At 47.7% G+C, this 17747-nt stretch overlaps 1 protein-coding gene across 1 annotated transcript in view; it reads left to right on the forward strand.

Moving 5' to 3' along the window:
- Positions 1-17747, forward strand: part of ZNF469 (zinc finger protein 469) — a 263229-nt gene that overhangs the window by 155750 nt on the left and 89732 nt on the right. Inside the window, exon 4 of the mRNA XM_074881997.1 lies at positions 5790-5902. The gene's annotated coding sequence lies outside the window, so the exon portion shown is untranslated. The remainder of the gene's footprint in view (positions 1-5789; positions 5903-17747) is intronic.

Below are 17747 nucleotides of genomic sequence, written 5' to 3' on the forward strand. Positions count from 1 at the left end.
ACTAGGCGCTTTGACTCTGGGCCATGGCCCTGTTGGTTTGGGTTTTTTTTCCCTTTTGAGATTTCGCACAGTGCGTTCTGCGGGGGAGTTCTGTTCTGCGGTCTGGATGAAGCTGCGATACGCATCTTCCTCGTTGTGGGACCTGGAGCACAGTCACCAAACCACTGACTGATGGCAGGATGGAGGCTCAGAGAGTTCTGCCTCTCCTCATCTTCCCCTGCACAGCCAGGCATGGCTTAGGCATGACAGTGGTGCGAGTGGTAAATGGTAAAAGGCACTGCAACACCGTTCCCTAGATCCCTGATCCTTCTCTTGCAGCTCCTCACGAGCTCCCTAGCCTCTGTGCAGCACCACCATAACAGAAAGCCCCAGTTAAAGCATCTTGCTAAAGGGTGGGAAGCAGTTGCTGCTGAAGGCAACCTGCTCCACTGAGCCTTGGTGCTTCTTCCCGAGAGAGACAGACAGGTGAGAAGTTTTTGTGTGTGCTTCTTAGAAACCAGCAAGTTAACCCGGTTGTCCTGAGAAATACAATTAAACTGATGTTGGTCCCAGACTTGGGTCTATTTTCTGTTCTTCCCTCAGCAGACTTTCTCCTGTTTTCAGAGACTATTCCTGAGTCTCTTTAGGGTTGTGCCAAACTTTGGAAATGAAACCCTATGTGCTGCAGACAGGGTTTTCATCCCAAGGTTGAACTTTGCCCCAGGACATTATGAAGGCCCTTGAGCTATAGGGTGAGCTTTATTAAGCTTGGTGCAATACTAGTCCAGGTGCCTTATGGACAAGGTACCCTCCCTGCACTCCGCTTTGCTAGTCCCAGCCTCTATCTGTGATGCATAAGCCCAAGGGGAAAAGCATATGTGTACTGTACCGCGTGGAGGTCAGAATGACGCGAGGGCTGCACAGCGCCTATTTGTCCATTCTGCTCACAGAAAAGGTCTTCATATTTTCTTACCATCTGGACAGCAAATGTGCCCTCCTACGGGAACTTAGTTTTGACCTTTGCTCATTTTGTTTAAGAATGAATATAAGGTAAATGTGTAACATTTGCACTAGGAATCTCCTGTCAGCACTGCAGATAGTTTGGGGGGGCTGACTTGGCTGTCCTGCTTGTGTCATGTGTTTAAGATGCATATCTAAATGCACATATTTGAGTTTATTCTCTGTATTTGGCCGAAGCTGGGGAGGACAGAACCTCTATTTGAAGCAAGGGTATTCCTAACGTTATCATTTTAGACCTGTGATTATTAGTTTTAATACAGGCAGCAAGTCCCACAATATGCCGAGAGCTCCACACAATGTGCTCCTTCATGGCGGTGGCATGGTGGTTGTCATCGGGAGGTGAGCGCATCTGCTGTGGGTCCTTTGATTCGTGGCGCCTGTTCCATGGATCACAACCATCTCCTGCAGACCGTGAACATGCTGTTGCTTGTTTCATCGGTCGTTAGCACAGACAGGTTGCATTGTTCGGTGATCTCTGGTATTTGGGCTGTTCAGACTGGTGACTGTCAGTCTTGTGTAGCTCAAGCGTGATGGAGCAAGGTAGGATGATTCCCCCTCCATGGCCATCCGCTGGATTTGGCTAACCAGAGCTCTGGACCCCTGCCTGCAAGCCTTTCTTCTTCTTTTCCTTTAGAAAGTCCTAACATCCAGCAAAACCCCAGCATAACCTGTAAGCAAAGACTTAGAGCTATTTTTTTGGAGGGGAAGGAAAGGTCAGCCTTCCATTTATCAAGTGACCTGCTAGCTTGTCACCAAAACAGACTGGGGAAGCAGAGTTGAGCGCCCTAACTCAAAACGTAGAGGTTTTGTTGGTTAAACATCTACTGAAGATTGGAGCCGTTGCTATCGGTGCTGGGGCACCACCGTGTTCATCCAGATTTGTATGAGCTCACGGCAGCCCTGACGCCATCCAGTGCCCTTCAGCTCCCTGTAACATCTCCACAACACACTGCTACTCACTTTGTAGTGTTTAAATGGGTCTTGCCAAGATTAAATTGGAAAATAAACCCCCACGTCTCTGGCTTGAGCTGTTGAGATTATGAAGATTGATCAAATGGCACAATTAAATGTATTTATTAAATAAATGGGTGGTATCTTGCTTTCGCCTTGCACCCATGGGGCTGGTTCTGAGCTGCCTCTTACTGGCTTTAAATGGGTCCTACTGCGTGGATGCTAACACAGGCAAGGACTGAATCGAGTTTTTGCTTCAGACTGTTGAGCTAGACCAGCCAGTTTCACTTTTTTGGGGCTGGTACATGGTATCGTTTGCCCGTTTTCTTGCGCCGGCTGAAAAGCTGCCCAGTGCGGGTTCTTCCAGACAGGCCTGGGGGTGTTCCCATTTGTGCCAAGAAAATTGGGCTTTGACAGTCAAAACAAAACAAAACAACTTCGTCCTTCCATCCCGTGTCCCTCCCAGTAAATTAAAAAACATGTCTCTTTTGTTTTTCTTGTAACATGACTTTGTTTTAAAATGCAAAGCCTGCTCAGTGTCCTGTCTGCGCTAGCACTGTCCCTTTAAAATCTGATTTTGGCAGCAGGTCCAGTGGCTGCGGCTCCTGTCCCGAGCAGATGGCTTGAGTTAGGCCAGATTTGGTGGCAGGTCTCTGGGATGCCAAATCTCTGCCTTGTTTGCTCCCTTCTTCTGTCATCAATAAAGCCATTGAGAGAATCTTTAATAAATAAACAAAAAAGCATTTTTCAACAGACAGTGGGATGGAAAATGACTCATAGGAAAACAGGGTATAAAGTACACTCTAGTATTAGGTATTACATGTGTCGAGTTTCTGTTTGGGGTCCAAGAATGCTGTGGTTTTTCTCTAAGGATTATGCCATTGTGGAATAATGTCATTGTGGAGTATTTGGTCAAGATGAGCTGATTGAGTCTGGTGGTTACTTACAAATATATATCTCTGTATTTTTCAGTGTTCGGAAAATCTGTGACAAGCAGTTTTCGGGAGGCTACGGGCAATTATTGCCATCACTGTTTCCAGGCCTGCTGAATGCCATGAAAACTGCTGGAGTCATGCTTTCTCTCCTCCTTTCCTTTTCTTCATTCCTGTAGGACCTACTTTTTTTTTCTTGGGATTGGGTGCAAACAAACTGGGCAGGATCCTTTGCGCTGGCTTAGACCTACCAAAGGATTGATCCAGTCCTAGAGAGAGGCTGGGAGGAACATGTGTGATATTAATGTGAATGACGAGCAAAGTCCTTAAGGGATGGAGGAGAAGGGGTGAGAAATATCCTGCACAGAAACCACCATGTTAAAGTTGGGGGCCCTCAGTAGTGCTAGTGGGACTTGGGGGCGGCGGGGTGTCACTAAAAAGGCTTTTGGAGGAGAAACCTTAATCTGCTGATCCTTGTTCCTCCTCTGTGAACATTAACGGATATGCACTGGGAAAAGGGACGTTTCAAGTGGTACTTGCACTTGTTCCAGCACATCATCTGCAGAGTTGAGGAGGTGCTTGAGGAGGGCTGATGTCCAGTTTCTCTTTCCTTGCGATCCTCATTTTCAGCACACTAGTCCCTAGAAACACTGCCATATCCATTTTTGGAAGAGGTGGTAGGATACTATGCTTTCTTCCCATTATTCAAGTGAGCTGATGATTAGAAAAGAAGGGAAAAAACCCCATCTTTTACAGTTTGGTTTCTAGCCTCTCTGGGAAAAAAAAAAAAAAAAAAGTGTCGCGATGATCCTAACTCTAGAAGTTATAACTACATGATCCTGTTAGCTGTTGTCATCGCTTCTACCTCCCCGGTCTGCGCCGCACGGGGGTTTGACAGCTCGGGGTCAGCCCCAGGCAGCAACTACTTGAGCATCGTTGAAGAGCGAAAAGAAAGTGTCGAAGGATGAACTCGAAGGCAAGGGCTTGCGCTGCGGGCTCAATGAAATATTTATAGAGCACTATATACACAACTGCGGACAGGCTTTAAAAATGGGAAACACTTGAAGCAAAACGAGGTCATTTGGATACAGAAGGCCTCATTTTGTAGCGTTTCTTAGCCAAAAAAAAAAAAAAAGCACATATACAAAGAGCCATTTCTAGTTTAGCCCATCTGTAGCAATCCCTCTGGTTCGCGTGCATTGCCTTCTTTTTGGTTTGTTCTCGGTAGCTTTTGTCAGTAAGGGATGAAGGGTATTGTAGGAGGGTGTATGTGTGTGTGTACCTCAGTGGAGAATACTGCCTGGTGGCCAAAAGGAAAGTGGAAGTGGCCTGGCAGGAGATGGTTTTGTCCAGCAGCACGTTTTTGGGAACAGTTTGTGTATGTTTGCTGAAAATTGCTCCTGAAGCATATACAAACCTGCCCAGAGCAGGTATGTGTGCTTGCTGAAGGAGCAGGTAATTAGCTTTATTTTTCTTACTATTACAGTCTCTATCTAGCTACTACATAGTTGAGACACCTGCATCAATGCTAGCTTAATGCAAAACATAAACGCATAGAGTGTGTTTATAAACATTATAAATATATTAACACGTAAAGATAAACGCATATTGGCAGAGAAAGGAGTGAAGGGTCACCCGTTGAGCACATCTCCGGGGACTTCCAGTGCCTGGATGAGGTCCTGGCATTTCCAGGATAAGGCAGCATCCAGGTGGTTCAGGAATGGGGCTTAGATGATCTTTATGGTCCCTTCCAACCCAACCCATTCTATGAATAAAGTGGTCCAGGAGCCAGCATCAGCTGGGGAAAGCCCTTCTAGCCGCATCGCATCACAGCCATGGCGTGTGCCATTCCTTCGATTCAATTATTCTTCATAGGCTCGTTGACCTGAAACTAAACTCTTGGGAGAGCCGAGATTCGAGGTAGTCTTTGTCTGTCCGACTCCGAACAGGGAGAGATGGGGCTCCGGGGGAAGGGGCAGACATGTGGGGGAAGCCAGCTTGCCATTCCCGTGGATGTTTTTAGGGGATTAAGAGGGGAACGCTCACTCTCCAGACCTGTCTCAAGGTTTAAGAATTACCTGGAGGGCCCGCTGGAATCCATTTCTGCATGACTGGAGATTTTTTCCTATCTGCAGTGACAGAAAGCAAGTCCAGCAGCTTGGAAACACCCCCCGAGCTGTCAGAAGAATGATGGTTGTTCTCTGCGGCTCGGTGGAAAGCTGACCCATGGCAGGCTGTGGTGGGAGCTGGGGGGCAGCTCGGGCCCTCTGCTTGTCGTCGTGGGCAGGTCTGCCATGGGGGAGGCTGGGGACAGGGACACCCTGCCACAGGAAGTGCATCAAGCCAGTCTTTGGTTGCTCCACTTGGGTTTGGAGAGGAATGGAGGAAGCAGAGGGATAGTCCTGCCTTTCCCTGAGGTTTACTGGTGCCTCCTCTGATCTCCTGGAAATGCCCCAATTTAGCACTAGGAAGATGGTGCTGGAGAGGAGCAGTCTGGGTCCCCACCACTTCATCTCCCCAAGCCTGGAGGAACAGCTTCTCCCAAGGGGCTGGCTGGTAACTAGAAAGACTGGAAGGTGTTTGGGGAAAGAACCAAAGTTTTGGGGGCTACAAGGGGCCCTAACTCCATCCACAGCATCACCCCAGCTGGCAGAAGACTTGTAGCTTGACGGAAAGTCCTTCCCAGCACCATACCTGGAGGGCAGACATTAGTACCGCTATCACAAGTGATACTTGCTTTGCCTTCCAGCTTTTTCTTCTAAAATTTCTTAGGTTCTTACCCCTAGTTCCTGTTTTTATCACTAATATCCTCAGATAAAGGGATTAGTGAGAAAACAGAGGAGCAGTAACACAGACCTCTCTGTTTGCTAAGCAAATCTCTTAATTTTTTTTTTTTTCACCCTAAAGGTGTCTGGCAGCAGGTGAGGAGGGGCTGGGACTGGAGAGGGAGCACGGCTTAACGCCGAGGCCATCCTAGACATTGCTACTGCCTGCTGGAGTGTGGACCCGGTCAAGCAACGGTAAGGAAATAACCTCTTATTTCTCCTGAATTGGTAAATCACCGAACTCGGTGCAGAATGTTTTCTTTGCTGTGCTCCCGTGCCCAGGGACTAGGGGTAAGACTTTGCTTGTGAAGTTTTGTTTGTTTGAAGACACCCCTGACACCTCTGGCTGCTCCCTGGTTCCTGCAGCCATAAAGGTTGCACCATCCCTTCCCTGTTTATGTACATACACGTTCTTACAGCATGACACTGCTTTCAGGGTGAGCCACAATTATACTGCACCTTCCAAAATAATTCCTCTGTACAAACCCAAACGTTCAGCCTGTGAAAGCCAGCACTCAAATCCCGCATTTGGGAAGTGGGGAATACCTCAGGCAGCATAAAGATCTTGGCCATGGAAGTTGTGTGTATGTGACACTGTGTTTTGTTTCTATGTTTTCCTGGAAGCTCCAGGATAGTGCAGAGCTCAAAGTCCCATGTGCATGGGACACGCTGTCTACCCTCCTTCCCTTTGTCTTTGGTGGTGGTAAGATGCTGTTGCAGCCCAAAATCTGTCCTGATTTTTATTTCTGCTGTATCTTTGCAAAACCAGCATCGCAGGCTGTGATGGCCAGGTTTCCAAATTCAGGACTTTATAGTAGTTCTCTTCTTCAGGAAAAAAAAACTTGAGGGGAAAAAAAAAAAAAAAATCACTCTAGAAGCTCAACAACACTGAGCAGCTTTCCAGTAAGGGGTGCTCCTAAGCAACCCTACGATAACAAACGCAAGAGAGATGCCTACAGCCTGTTGACAGAGGACCAGCATGTGCTGTGCAAAGGTTTTCACCGATCCTCTTGTATTTGAGCAGATCTTGTGGGCAACCCTAAAAAAAAACCCAAAAAACCAGTGTGTAGATGGGAACGGGGTAAAAAGAATGTCATAAAAGAGAAACATATTTCACTTTCCAGCTTCTAGGGAGTTGGAAATAATGTGGAAAAAGATGTTGTTAGTTAATACTGATGAATGATCCTCTGGCAGCACCATTAATCAAAGCTAATCATCGAAATGTTTTTGGGAGCGGAAATTTGTATGCACTGGTTTTGATTTTTGTATAGAATAAATGGCTTTATCGGATTCGTCTACAGAGTTTGACAAGCATCCAGTGGCCTGCTGTTTTCTTGACCGTCTAATGACTCAGGAAAATCTAGAGGGCCCAGCAGAGGCCTTGCTGGCATTAAGAGCTCGAGTTAATACTTCTAAAAGCAGCTACAGGAGTCAGATGCACATCCCCATTGGCTCTTAGGGTGATTTTACTCGTGATTTTTAGCTCTGATCTTTATTTATTTACTTTAGCTGAGTGTGTGCGTTTGCAGTCCAGGTATCTCTTTGGTATAGACTTGTGGTTCAGGGAGGATGGTTTATTCCCTTGCGTTTCCAAGTGATTGTTCCACGAACAATCCTTCCTACAGTGGCTCCACAGCGATTCTGCCTTCGTCCCCCCTCCTAAACACCGTGTTTGGATGTGTCAAGGGCCCTTGCTTATCCATATCAAGAAAATTACTCTTCTGCTTATGAAAATTACTCTTCTGCTTACCCACTTTGCAAAGATGTTGCTGGAACATAGGTGTGATAAAAAGATCAGCTTAAGTGCTTTATTCAGCACGTGTCCCATTAAAACCAGTGAAACTCCATCTCCAGGAGACTGAAGAGTGATTCAAGGTCAAAAGCTCCAGATGACTCACCGGCCAATTCTGGTTTTATGGGTCCCCCAAGTTTCACAGACACCTTTGCACAGAGGACTGCCAGGTGAGCGCTGCAAATCACCACCACCGAGCCCAGCGTTGAGGATTGCTCTGTGCAAATGTTCACAACTGGTTTCCGGGACATCAGATTTAGGCAAAGGCTGAGAAGTTGCTTGCGCTTTCTGTACGGATTTTCTTGCGACAGCAAAACGAAGGTGAAATTCATTAGCAAGAGCTGAATCCTGGATCATCTGTTTAAAAAATGTGGACTCTTGCTAAGCTGATAGAAAGGAAAAGCAGAGGAGTAGTATAAAAATTTACATCCCATTTTATACCTCAGCGTTGCAAAGGGTTGACAAGGACACCCATGTGCCCAAACCACCGCGCTCTGTAATTATGGAAGCTAATTGCAATAATGGGAGATGAAACACAAGGGTCAGCCAGCAGCCGAGGAGCAGCCCGTGGCCCCCAGTAGTTATACCAACCACAGTCAACATTAAAATTTTTTATAGTGGTGTTGGGACTACAGTGCAGAAGAATAGGAAATCAGAGAAGGCAAATGCATATAAAGTGCCTTGGAAATCCCCCTGCCGTTGCAGCGTTACCTTCCTAACCGGCTCCTAACCCCTGCCCACGTCCTTCTGAAAGAGCCATTATGTGTCAGCAAAGACTCGTATTTGTTTTTTTCTCTTTGTCTCAGTGTTTCAGATAACTTTCTGCCGTGCAATTCCTGATGTTTATTTTTTTTCCCTAAGAGCTGATAGCTAAATATATTCCCGATCTCAACACTTTGACTTCTGCTGTTTGTTTAATGACCTTCACTTACTTAGGTATGATTAAGTTCATCTGCGTCTCGGTATTTTGGTTAGCATTAAATTCCCTTTATTTTGGGAAGTTCATTTCCACACTATGCTTTCTCCCAGTTGCCTTCCTGTAAGCGAGGAGGGTGGTTTTTGATCCAGAGCTCCCCTCCTCCCCACTCCTGTTTTGCAATTTTTCCTTCCTGGCTTGCGACCGGCTTTCCAGTTCTGCCTCTCAGAGAGTGAAAATCCACCCTGGAGCAAGCACTTTCTCCAGCAAAACTGAAACTTTCTGCTGCTGGAGGAGCCGACACTGCCCCAGGGAAGGTGCTTGAGACCCGCATCCCTTCATCACATCCCCTGCTTGGGATGTCCCCAAAATCCAGCCCTTTGCAGAACATCCTTGCTGCCACCATCAAGAGATGGTGGTGGTGGGTCTCGTTGCACAGGCACCAAGGCAAAGGGAGACCTCTTGGCCACCGTCCATCTGTCTTAGCAAACGGTGACTCAGAGCGTGCGGTGGCGTTTGGGAATTGCTCATAGGTGGGTGGTTATTTTTTCTCTCTTTTGTGGCGTGGTGTCCAGTTGAGGCCCTGTGGCGAGCGGCTGCGGAGCTGGGAGGGAGAGCGGGGCTCAGCCCAGCAACAGCAACCGAAACGCTCCACCTGGAGGTGAAAGCAAATTATAACGGGGGCTCCGTGGCCAGCTGGGATTTATAGATCAGCAGCTGAACCAAAAAAGCAAAGGGTGTAGATATTTATCTTGCATTGACCCAAAACTGAGCTTATATTGAGGAAAAGAATCCATGATTTAAAAGAAAAGTGATGTGGAAGTGTGCAAAGCCCTTCTGCGGGATGGAAAGGCAGCACACGGGAGGAGATGCTCCTACACCAGGCTGCATCTCTCCCAGCATCTGACTCCAGCCCTGCTGCCTCTATCGTGGGGAGACCGCTGAGCTTTTTGGGGCCAGAAGTGAGGATTTGAATTAAGGGATCTCCCCTCCCAGAGCACAGGTTTCTTTTGAGTTTGGCAGCTGAAGCTTTTTTGCTCCTGCCTCTGCATCTCTGAACAAACCTCTTTCCTGGGCACTGAGCGTCTGCCTCCTCATCAAATTTTATTTATTTTGAGCATATATCTTACATATCCCGCTGAACTCCTGATGTTCACCACTCAACCTGCTCACCAATAGCTTGCGGTTTACAGAAACAACATTTTTCAGTTATGAGCAATTTACTGAAATGAAGTCACCCAGACTAATTAGAACTACAATTCCGAGAGCTTAGGACCTTGGGGAAAGTTGGGGCTGTGTTTGAGGCAGTTTCTGTGTATTTTGGAATAACGGCTCCCTGCTAGCTCCGATAAACGCTGAATTGAACAAGCTGGTGATCTGATCCACCGGGCATTTCCACTGTTCCTGCAAACAAAAAAACCTGCCCTGTCTCTGGGGATATTTTGCACGTAAATATTGCTCCGAGGGAAATTAGTGCTGAATATATGTGGAAAATAACCAAAAAATATAGTCATATATCTTGTAAGACTTACAGGAAATTAGCACAAGTGAATTACCCTAAACAAAATTACCCTGCCACAGAGCACATGTGTTCCAAGGAAGAATTTGAAAATCATTTGAGAAAGCTTTTTTTTCTTTGCGAAGCTAATGGATCTCATAATTTTGCACAGCTCTATTGGAAATAGGAAAGAACCTGCCTTGTCCAATTAAGAATTAGAAGTAGAGCAGCAACAGGGAGAAAGATTTCTATTTAAAAAAAAAAAAAGAAAAAAAAGATTTTGTTCTCAAGCTCCATGAAATCCTGCTGAATTGGGAATTCTCTCCAACACAGTGATATTTGCTGGTACCAGAAAAATGCTGGTAGCTTGGTAGACTTAACTTAAAAATGTTCCACGCTGGGGAGAGGGCCGAGGGCGGGCTGGGAGAGGTGCCGTGGGCGATGGGGAGCGTGGGCTGGCTCTTGTAGAATCCGAGGACCCGTTCTCCAAAATACGAGTAAAAACACAGCGTCTCATTTAGCATATTTAAGTATTTACTGCTGTCTCAGGAAGCAGGAAATTCCTACCACTATGGGGGAAGCACAAAGTTCAGTCGGACAAACGGGGAGGATAAAAGATGCTGGGAAAATGCACTTGATTCTGATGGGATTCAGCAGCCTTGAGTTAGATGATTATTTATCAGTGCAAGGGCACGGCACCATTTTGGAGCAGAGATGTCTGATGGCTTGAAGCAAACTGGTCCAGCTGGTGGGTTTGGGGGTGTCGGTGGCGCTTCTGCCCAGCGCTCTCGGAGGAAGATGCTTCTGTCCCAGCCCCGGCTGCGGAGAGGCTGTGCTTTTCTCAAACGACGCTTTGGGTTATTGTAAAAATCGAGGAACTGGCTTCAGATAGGCTCAGGCTTTCAGGTTTATTAGCTGTGTTTTCAAGCTGGGCTCCAATTCCTTCTGCTGGAGCACACGCCGCCGTTGGGCTTTATTCTCCTTGCCATCTCCTGCTGACCGTAATGAGCTGTCGGAGGGGAGGGAAGGAAAGGTCAAACTCCTTCAGCATCAGGTGCGAAGGGGAACGCGTGGAAAACAGATCCCTGTTATCGTAGCAACCGAAGTGCTGCCCTTGGCGGGCTGGAGAACAGCCCCGAAATAGCAGCGTGGGGATGCAAACAGGGCGGGTTGCTGTGGCAATGGCAGGGCTCGGGTGGCCGGGGCTTGTTGGAGCCACTTTGCCCCCACGCGTGGGGTTAAGCTCTTCCAGCAGCTTGTACAGGTGCAGAGAAGCCTTTTGGTGCTGAAATGGTTTGCTTTGCACTTTTCACTATAGAAACTGTGATAGAGCTGCTTTTTTTTTTTGGTTGGTTTTTTGGGTTTTTTTGTAGGCTCGTGCTGCTTTGCTTTGCTTTTCTTTGGGATAGGTGAGCGAGGAGCAGCCACAGGGAGGTTGAATGCATTTATGTTTGTTGAGAGCCAGGTCCATCCATCCAGGGAGCATGATAGGACAGCTCTAACCATATTATTTTAGTTGTCCTGAGGCTTTGTTCCAGCAAGAGAAGATGCCAATGCAAGAGCAAGTTAGCAGGGAATACTGGATAATAATCACCATGTTTTACAGGCAGGAAGGGAAAAGATGCTCTTTCTTTTGAAGGCAGCTGACTTGTCCTGCACGGAGCTCGGCTGCCGCTCGGACGAGTAAAGGACTTGCATGTCCCCTTTTGTGACATTGGGCTTCCCAAAAGCTGGGGCAGTGGGGTGACTTACAAAGCCCTGTGTACCCAAAGGCTGCAAAACCCACACTGTTGACATTCCAAAGCATTTCTGGCAGTGTGTTGGCCCCTCTCCCACTACTCTTGCTGGGAGTATCTTGGGATTTAACCAGGGCTCCCTGAGTCAGCAGAGCGAGGTGTTTCAGAAGGGGCTTTTGCAAAAGACGAAGCCCCAGTTTGCGTGATGCGAGGAAGCTCAAGCTCTCAGCTTCACCACTGTACCACAATGTTTTCTCTCCTAGAAACAAGAGCGGTGGGAGACCGTAAGAGCAAGCTGGGAAACGTGCTCTGGCTTTGTCAGAATCTGGGCACTAAACTGCTTATAAGGGAGGGAGATTTTAAAAATTCAAATAACCATTAAGTAAGAGCCACCTCCCACTCTGCCCGGGCCTTTCCCCTCCCTGGGCCCACTTCTCAGCACAGTCCATGTTGTTCTCTGTTCCTGGATGGGAAACAGCATAAAAAAAAATGTTGATGTTTGTAATTTTCTGCCTGGAATTTGCTGTGTGCTCCTGGACTTTTGTTCTCAAAACCTGCTGTTGCAAAGCCTAATGCCACAATGATGGCGGGGCGGGGGGAAAGCATTGGTGGTCTCCAAGCTCCCCACCCAAGCAGGGGGGAGATGCGGGTCCAGGGAGGGTCCTCGCGGCAAGGCTGGGCTGTCGGCTGCAGGCTGAGATCTCCGGTAACACGCTTTACTGAGGCGACAGGCAGTAATCAACAGTCCATTTAAATTAAGGTTTTTGAAGCCTACAAGGAGCCTTGTCTGTGAATTATGTGAGTCAGCACAAGGGCAGCGGTGGCCTCGGTGTTAAACAGCGTCGTGTTGGTGACTCTCTTGGCCGTTGGCAAATTCTGTCTGGAAAAAAGGGTTCTCCTGGACTGCTGTTATAACCACCCCAAATACCAGCGTTTGTGGCTGTTGCTTTGCAGAATCCCCACTCCTTTTTGGGGTCCCTGGTGTAGCCCATCTCTACCTGGGAGCCCCCCATCCTCCCATCCCAGGGGACCTGCTGACGATGCCAGTAGCTGCTCCCTTCAAACCCAGCGCTCTGGTCCCCACATCAGGTGGGATCTGTCAGCTCGGCCGTCGCAGGTAGCAGCGATGGTGGGTGAGATAGCATCTCCTCCTAACTGACAGGTTATTTTTTCTCCCCATGCAGTTCACTGGGAGGTCAATACACTCTAGGGGCTTTTTTTTTTTTTTTCTTCTTCTTCTATCGTAGTGGGGAGTTTTCTGGCTCAGCCTGTCTTTGCTCCTGAGTGGTAACTCCTTAGCAAATGAAGCATGGATTCACCTGCCTTACCTTAGGCATCTAAAGCTCAGCTACCTAAGCCTGTTCTAATCACCCCCTTAATAGCTATAGAAAGGCACCTGGCATGTCCTAAAGCAGGTGTCTACGGGGAGTTGCATCAGCAGCCTGCTGAGGATGAGGTTTTATGACTGCAAGTCCTCATCCTCTGCCTCAAATTACCCTGGAGCACATCTTGAGCTTGGCTCTGCTGTGCCTACCGAGCTGATGCTCAGCAGAGAATTTAACACATCTGAACGCCACTCTGAGGGATGGCGGGTGCTCACCTGGGGGCCCCTGCGGCCACTTGCTCTCCTCACTGGTCAAGGTGTTGCAGCTCCGTGGGGCTGGGGGGGAAGGTCGGATCTTGCTGCAGACAGACGTGCTGTGCTGGTAGACCGAGCCCAGGCTAGCCATGTGCCTGGCAACCTGGGGATGGGAGAGCTTGCCACGGGAAAGCTGTGACTCCAGTTTTCACGTTTGCTTTTATTAGGTGTATCCCCTCCTTTGGAAGCAGAGGCCAAAGGTTTGCATACACTCTGGTACCTTTTAAAGAGACCTTTGCGAAACCTGAATCCTTCTAAGCAGTAACGGGTGTTTTCCTGATGTGCAACAGCCATCCAGAAAGCACACGGAGCTGCTTTAAAACACCCAGATGCCTGCGCTGGTTTATGGAAGCCCTGCTGCAACACCATCAGGCTCCCAGTTAAGCTCCCAGTTGCTCCAAATCAGCTGCTGAGAGCTGGCAGAGGTTTTCGTGTCGCTGCTGCTTGGGATCTCCAAGTACCCAGGGCAGGACTGACCGCACCGACATCCCCACAGCGACACCCGTGTGCAGCAGCTGCGTGGTTCAGATCCAGTTTCTCAGGTGTTAGATGAAATGACATCTCATCCCACTTCTCTGCTCCTCCCCAGGATGTATCACCTTTTCCCCACAGCCCATCCTCTCCTGCGGTGCCGATGCTCGGCCTCCAGCTGATCCTCTGCTCTCACCTCAGTCCCCATCGGACCCGAACGGGGTGGTTGTGCATGTGCGCACGATGAGCCCGGCACATCCCTGCCACCAGCTCTGCTATATGTCTGCTGAATTGAGGGGGGGGCGGGGGGGGCGTTATATAAAATAAGTAAAGCTGGCTAGACCAACCCAGGACATGTCCCTTCTCAGGGAGCTTATCTGGACAGGGAGTTCTCTGGCACCAAAATGTGATGGTTGGATATGAAAAATTTTTGGCTTCAGTAGAATTATTTGACTGTTGGGTTGGGTGTGGGATGGACTATTATTCCCCCTACTCCCTCTCCAGTCTTCTTCCCTCTTCCCTAAAGAAAACCTTCTCCCAAACAAAGAGCTTTGTTATGTCTCATTGTCTTCTCTGGCACTTGGAAATGCAAGTTTTTCCCATCTATCTTTTTGGCATCTGTTCACGCTCTCCAGGACTTTGTTGGTTTTGCACTGATTCTTGCTCTGAGACTTGACTTCAGGACCATGGGAAAGACTTTATGGCTGCAATGGGGCAGTGATATGTCTGAGTAGAGACCCCACTCACCCTACAGACCCTGGGCTGCAGGAGGACCACGGAAGCGGTGAAGCTCATGTTGTTGCCTGTGGTAGGCTGCACCATGCAAGGGTCTGATCCAGGCTGCCAGGGGCCTGAGGAGGAGTGGGGAGGGAAACCAAGGCGGTTTATTTCTGGTTTTATTCTTCAGACACACCGATCCATACTTTGGTGTAATATGTGGCTATGAGTTATGCATGTCCTTCTTGTGTGAGAAGTGGGGGCAAAATGTTGGCTAGTTCTGGGCTGGAGCTTGGTTGTATCTGTGAAGAGGATTATGATATAGTTTTCAGCATTAGCAGATGATGTGGGAGGCCCCCGTCAATCGTACATGAAGCATCTCCAGTCTAGGAACTGCAGTGGGTAAAAAATGTCCCAAAGCAGAGCCACAGTTGTGAGCCAGGAGTTGTGTGGGTGATGTTTTACATGGCTGCAAGGAGACAATGCAGCATTTCCTTCAGGAGAGGTGAATTGGACAAAATACCCCACTCCTTGCAGCCTTTCCTTCCAGCCAGAAATCCTTTCCATAAGCTAAAGAGAAGGTAAGAGTTCCCACGAAGTAAGCAATATCCATGCAGAGTGATGCTCAACACTCATCCTGCCGTGCCCCGTTCTTGGCCAATGGCATCTGCGAGGCTACAAAGAGGCAGCGTTCATCCCCACGCAAACCTTGACAAAATGAGTGTTTCTACTTGACTTTGCCAGTTCGCTGTTGAGATTATTACCAATCCAGTACATTTTTTAAAGCAAATGAGGTTTCAAAACGCCTGTTGATAAGATCTTTCTTGCCCTCAGTGGAGTCATTAATTCAATATGCTGAAATACCATTTTAATTAGTTTGCACGACGGTCCCAAGAGCAATGAAATAATGCTCTTTATTGTGTGAGTATGTAGTGTGCTGTGCCTAATCCTGTTCTTTATCTCTTGTCTTCTGTTCTGTCTCACTGGCAAATATTAGTGCATCCTGTCTCCCAGTCATATCCTCGTGCGAGCATGCCAGCAATCTCAAGTTAAATACTCGATGTTACATTAGAACAACATTGTAGTTATTACTTGACTGCCAGAAAAATTGGAGTTAAAGGCTGCCTTTGATTGCTTGTGTTGTAGCCAGGTATTACAATGACCCCCAGATTGGGTGTAGTTGCACTTATCTTTAACCCCCATCTTCCTCCTGTCAGCTCTGCTAGTTGTTGCTGTGCTCTAGTAGGACCAAGAGTTGCCCAAGGAGAGCGGAGCCATGGCTACGAGCTGTGGTGGACTCGGCTCCAACAATGGAAATGGGTGAACGGATTCACCCAAGGTCACTTGGGTGCTCTGCAGTGAGCACGGAGTCTGGACAGTGTGATCGGAGCACATGCTGTCCCAGTGCCAGCTTTGCCTTGGAGGAGACCAGCGATTCTAAAGAAACCCCGGCATTTTATTTTAGCTAACGCAAGATACACATAGATTTAGACAAAATAATAAATGCCCAAATATGTTTTCCTGCCTCTTTTTCTTTAATGACTCTTGAAAGGTCTTTGAACACAAGTCCAAACCCTCTAAATAATCCCATATCCTCCCTCCTCCTGCTTTGACGCACCTGAGCTCTCCTCCAGCACACAGAGCCCTTCCTGCTTTTGCAACTGGTTTCCAAAAACGACTGCTGAGAGATCTTCTCTTTCGTAATCTTCCCGTCCTTTTCCAGATGATTCTTGCTTAGCCCCAGTGTACGAGCCAAGCATCTCACCAGGTCTGTTGCTTTGTTATTTCAGCGCTGGAATTGAGATTTAAAAAATGTTTTGCCTAAATGGTACCTGTGTTTCTGTCTGCTGAGCTTGCAGAGGCTCATTGGTGGAAAAAGGCAATGGGAAAAACAGAGAAGCTCCACGTTCAAGATGTTTTCAGTCATAAAATGTCCTCAGTGACCAAACAGAATTCACAGGCAGTACATAGGCTCCCAAAACCATCACAAGGTCATCACATTTCTTGTAAGCTAATCGAATGTTTCATGGAGTATTGTAATAAGCTTGACATTTTGTTGTACAAAAGCAAAGACAGAAGAAAATCGTTGATTTTCAGCCCTCAACTGATTTTTAACACTAATCTCATCTGTGCTCTGCTTGTGGATGTCTTCCATTTGTAGTCCAGAGACCTTTCCTACTATCCCACTGCTCATGTGTGATGAATTCCCATTGTAGGTGGAAAGATCCTGGCCGAGGTGTGAGACTCACCTTCAAATCTTGTAGGCTTGTGTACTCTTCTTACACGTTGTAGAAAAGCCTTGAAATTTATATTGTCCCTGAAATACCTCCAAATCGGGGAGAAGCTGCTACAGCTGGTCCAGTTTTTTTGTCTGTTGAAACAAATAATTTCAAAAGAGAGCAAGCAAACCCTTAATGGCTGGTTGAGCACACCAGCTTCTTTCCTCTACAGTGTAATTTGCAAACCGTAAGGAGGTTGGTTGTGACTAAAGACACACAGTCCATCGGAAAATGTCCCGTAAGTTCAAAAAATGGAAATCTCTGAGTCCGTTGCAGGGAAGAAGAAGAGAAAGGACCTAAGCACGATGGTGTGAAGGACACATACTGCAGCATATCAGCAGATCCCTGTGGGGACACAGCTCATGAGGAGCTGTTGAAGTAGAAAACCCTGGGGTTTGCCTAGAGAGATCCTGTTGTTCCGGTAACTCCCCGTGCGAGCTTGCACAATGTGCCGTGGATGCTGAACCAGCGAGCGAGCTTTGCTGCTTCTGTGCATCGCGTGGTGCAGACCCGTCCCGCTCGGATGACAAGATTTATCTGCAGGCAAGCCCTCACCCTAATACCAGCAATGTGCCTTACATTAAGACTAAAATGTATATTAGTTGTTTTCATCCTCCCTCAAACCAATACAGATGGTTTTGCTTTCTGTTCCAATCGTCTGGAAAGGGCGGGCATGCCCGTCACCGGAGCACGTGGAGGACGCAGATGCCGAGCAGCCGGGCTCTGCGGGACGGGGCGAAGAGGAATGTACCCCCCTCAATTTGGAGTGACCTCAAGGAAGGGTCTCCTCCTGACTGCCATCTCCTCCTGACTACCATCTCCTCCCCAGAAGAAGTTACCTGGGCAGGTTGTATCTCGGCATCCCTACGGGTAACGTCGCTTACCCTGAGGTTTTTTCCCTTCTTTTTCCTCCTGCACGCACGATGTTTGTGGATTTAATTCATAAATTGTGTAGGAAGAGACACAGACTCAGGACATCCTTTTTTAATAAT

This window comes from Strix uralensis, chromosome 12 (genome assembly GCF_047716275.1).
Source record: "Strix uralensis isolate ZFMK-TIS-50842 chromosome 12, bStrUra1, whole genome shotgun sequence".
NCBI classification, from domain to species: Eukaryota; Metazoa; Chordata; class Aves; order Strigiformes; family Strigidae; genus Strix; species Strix uralensis.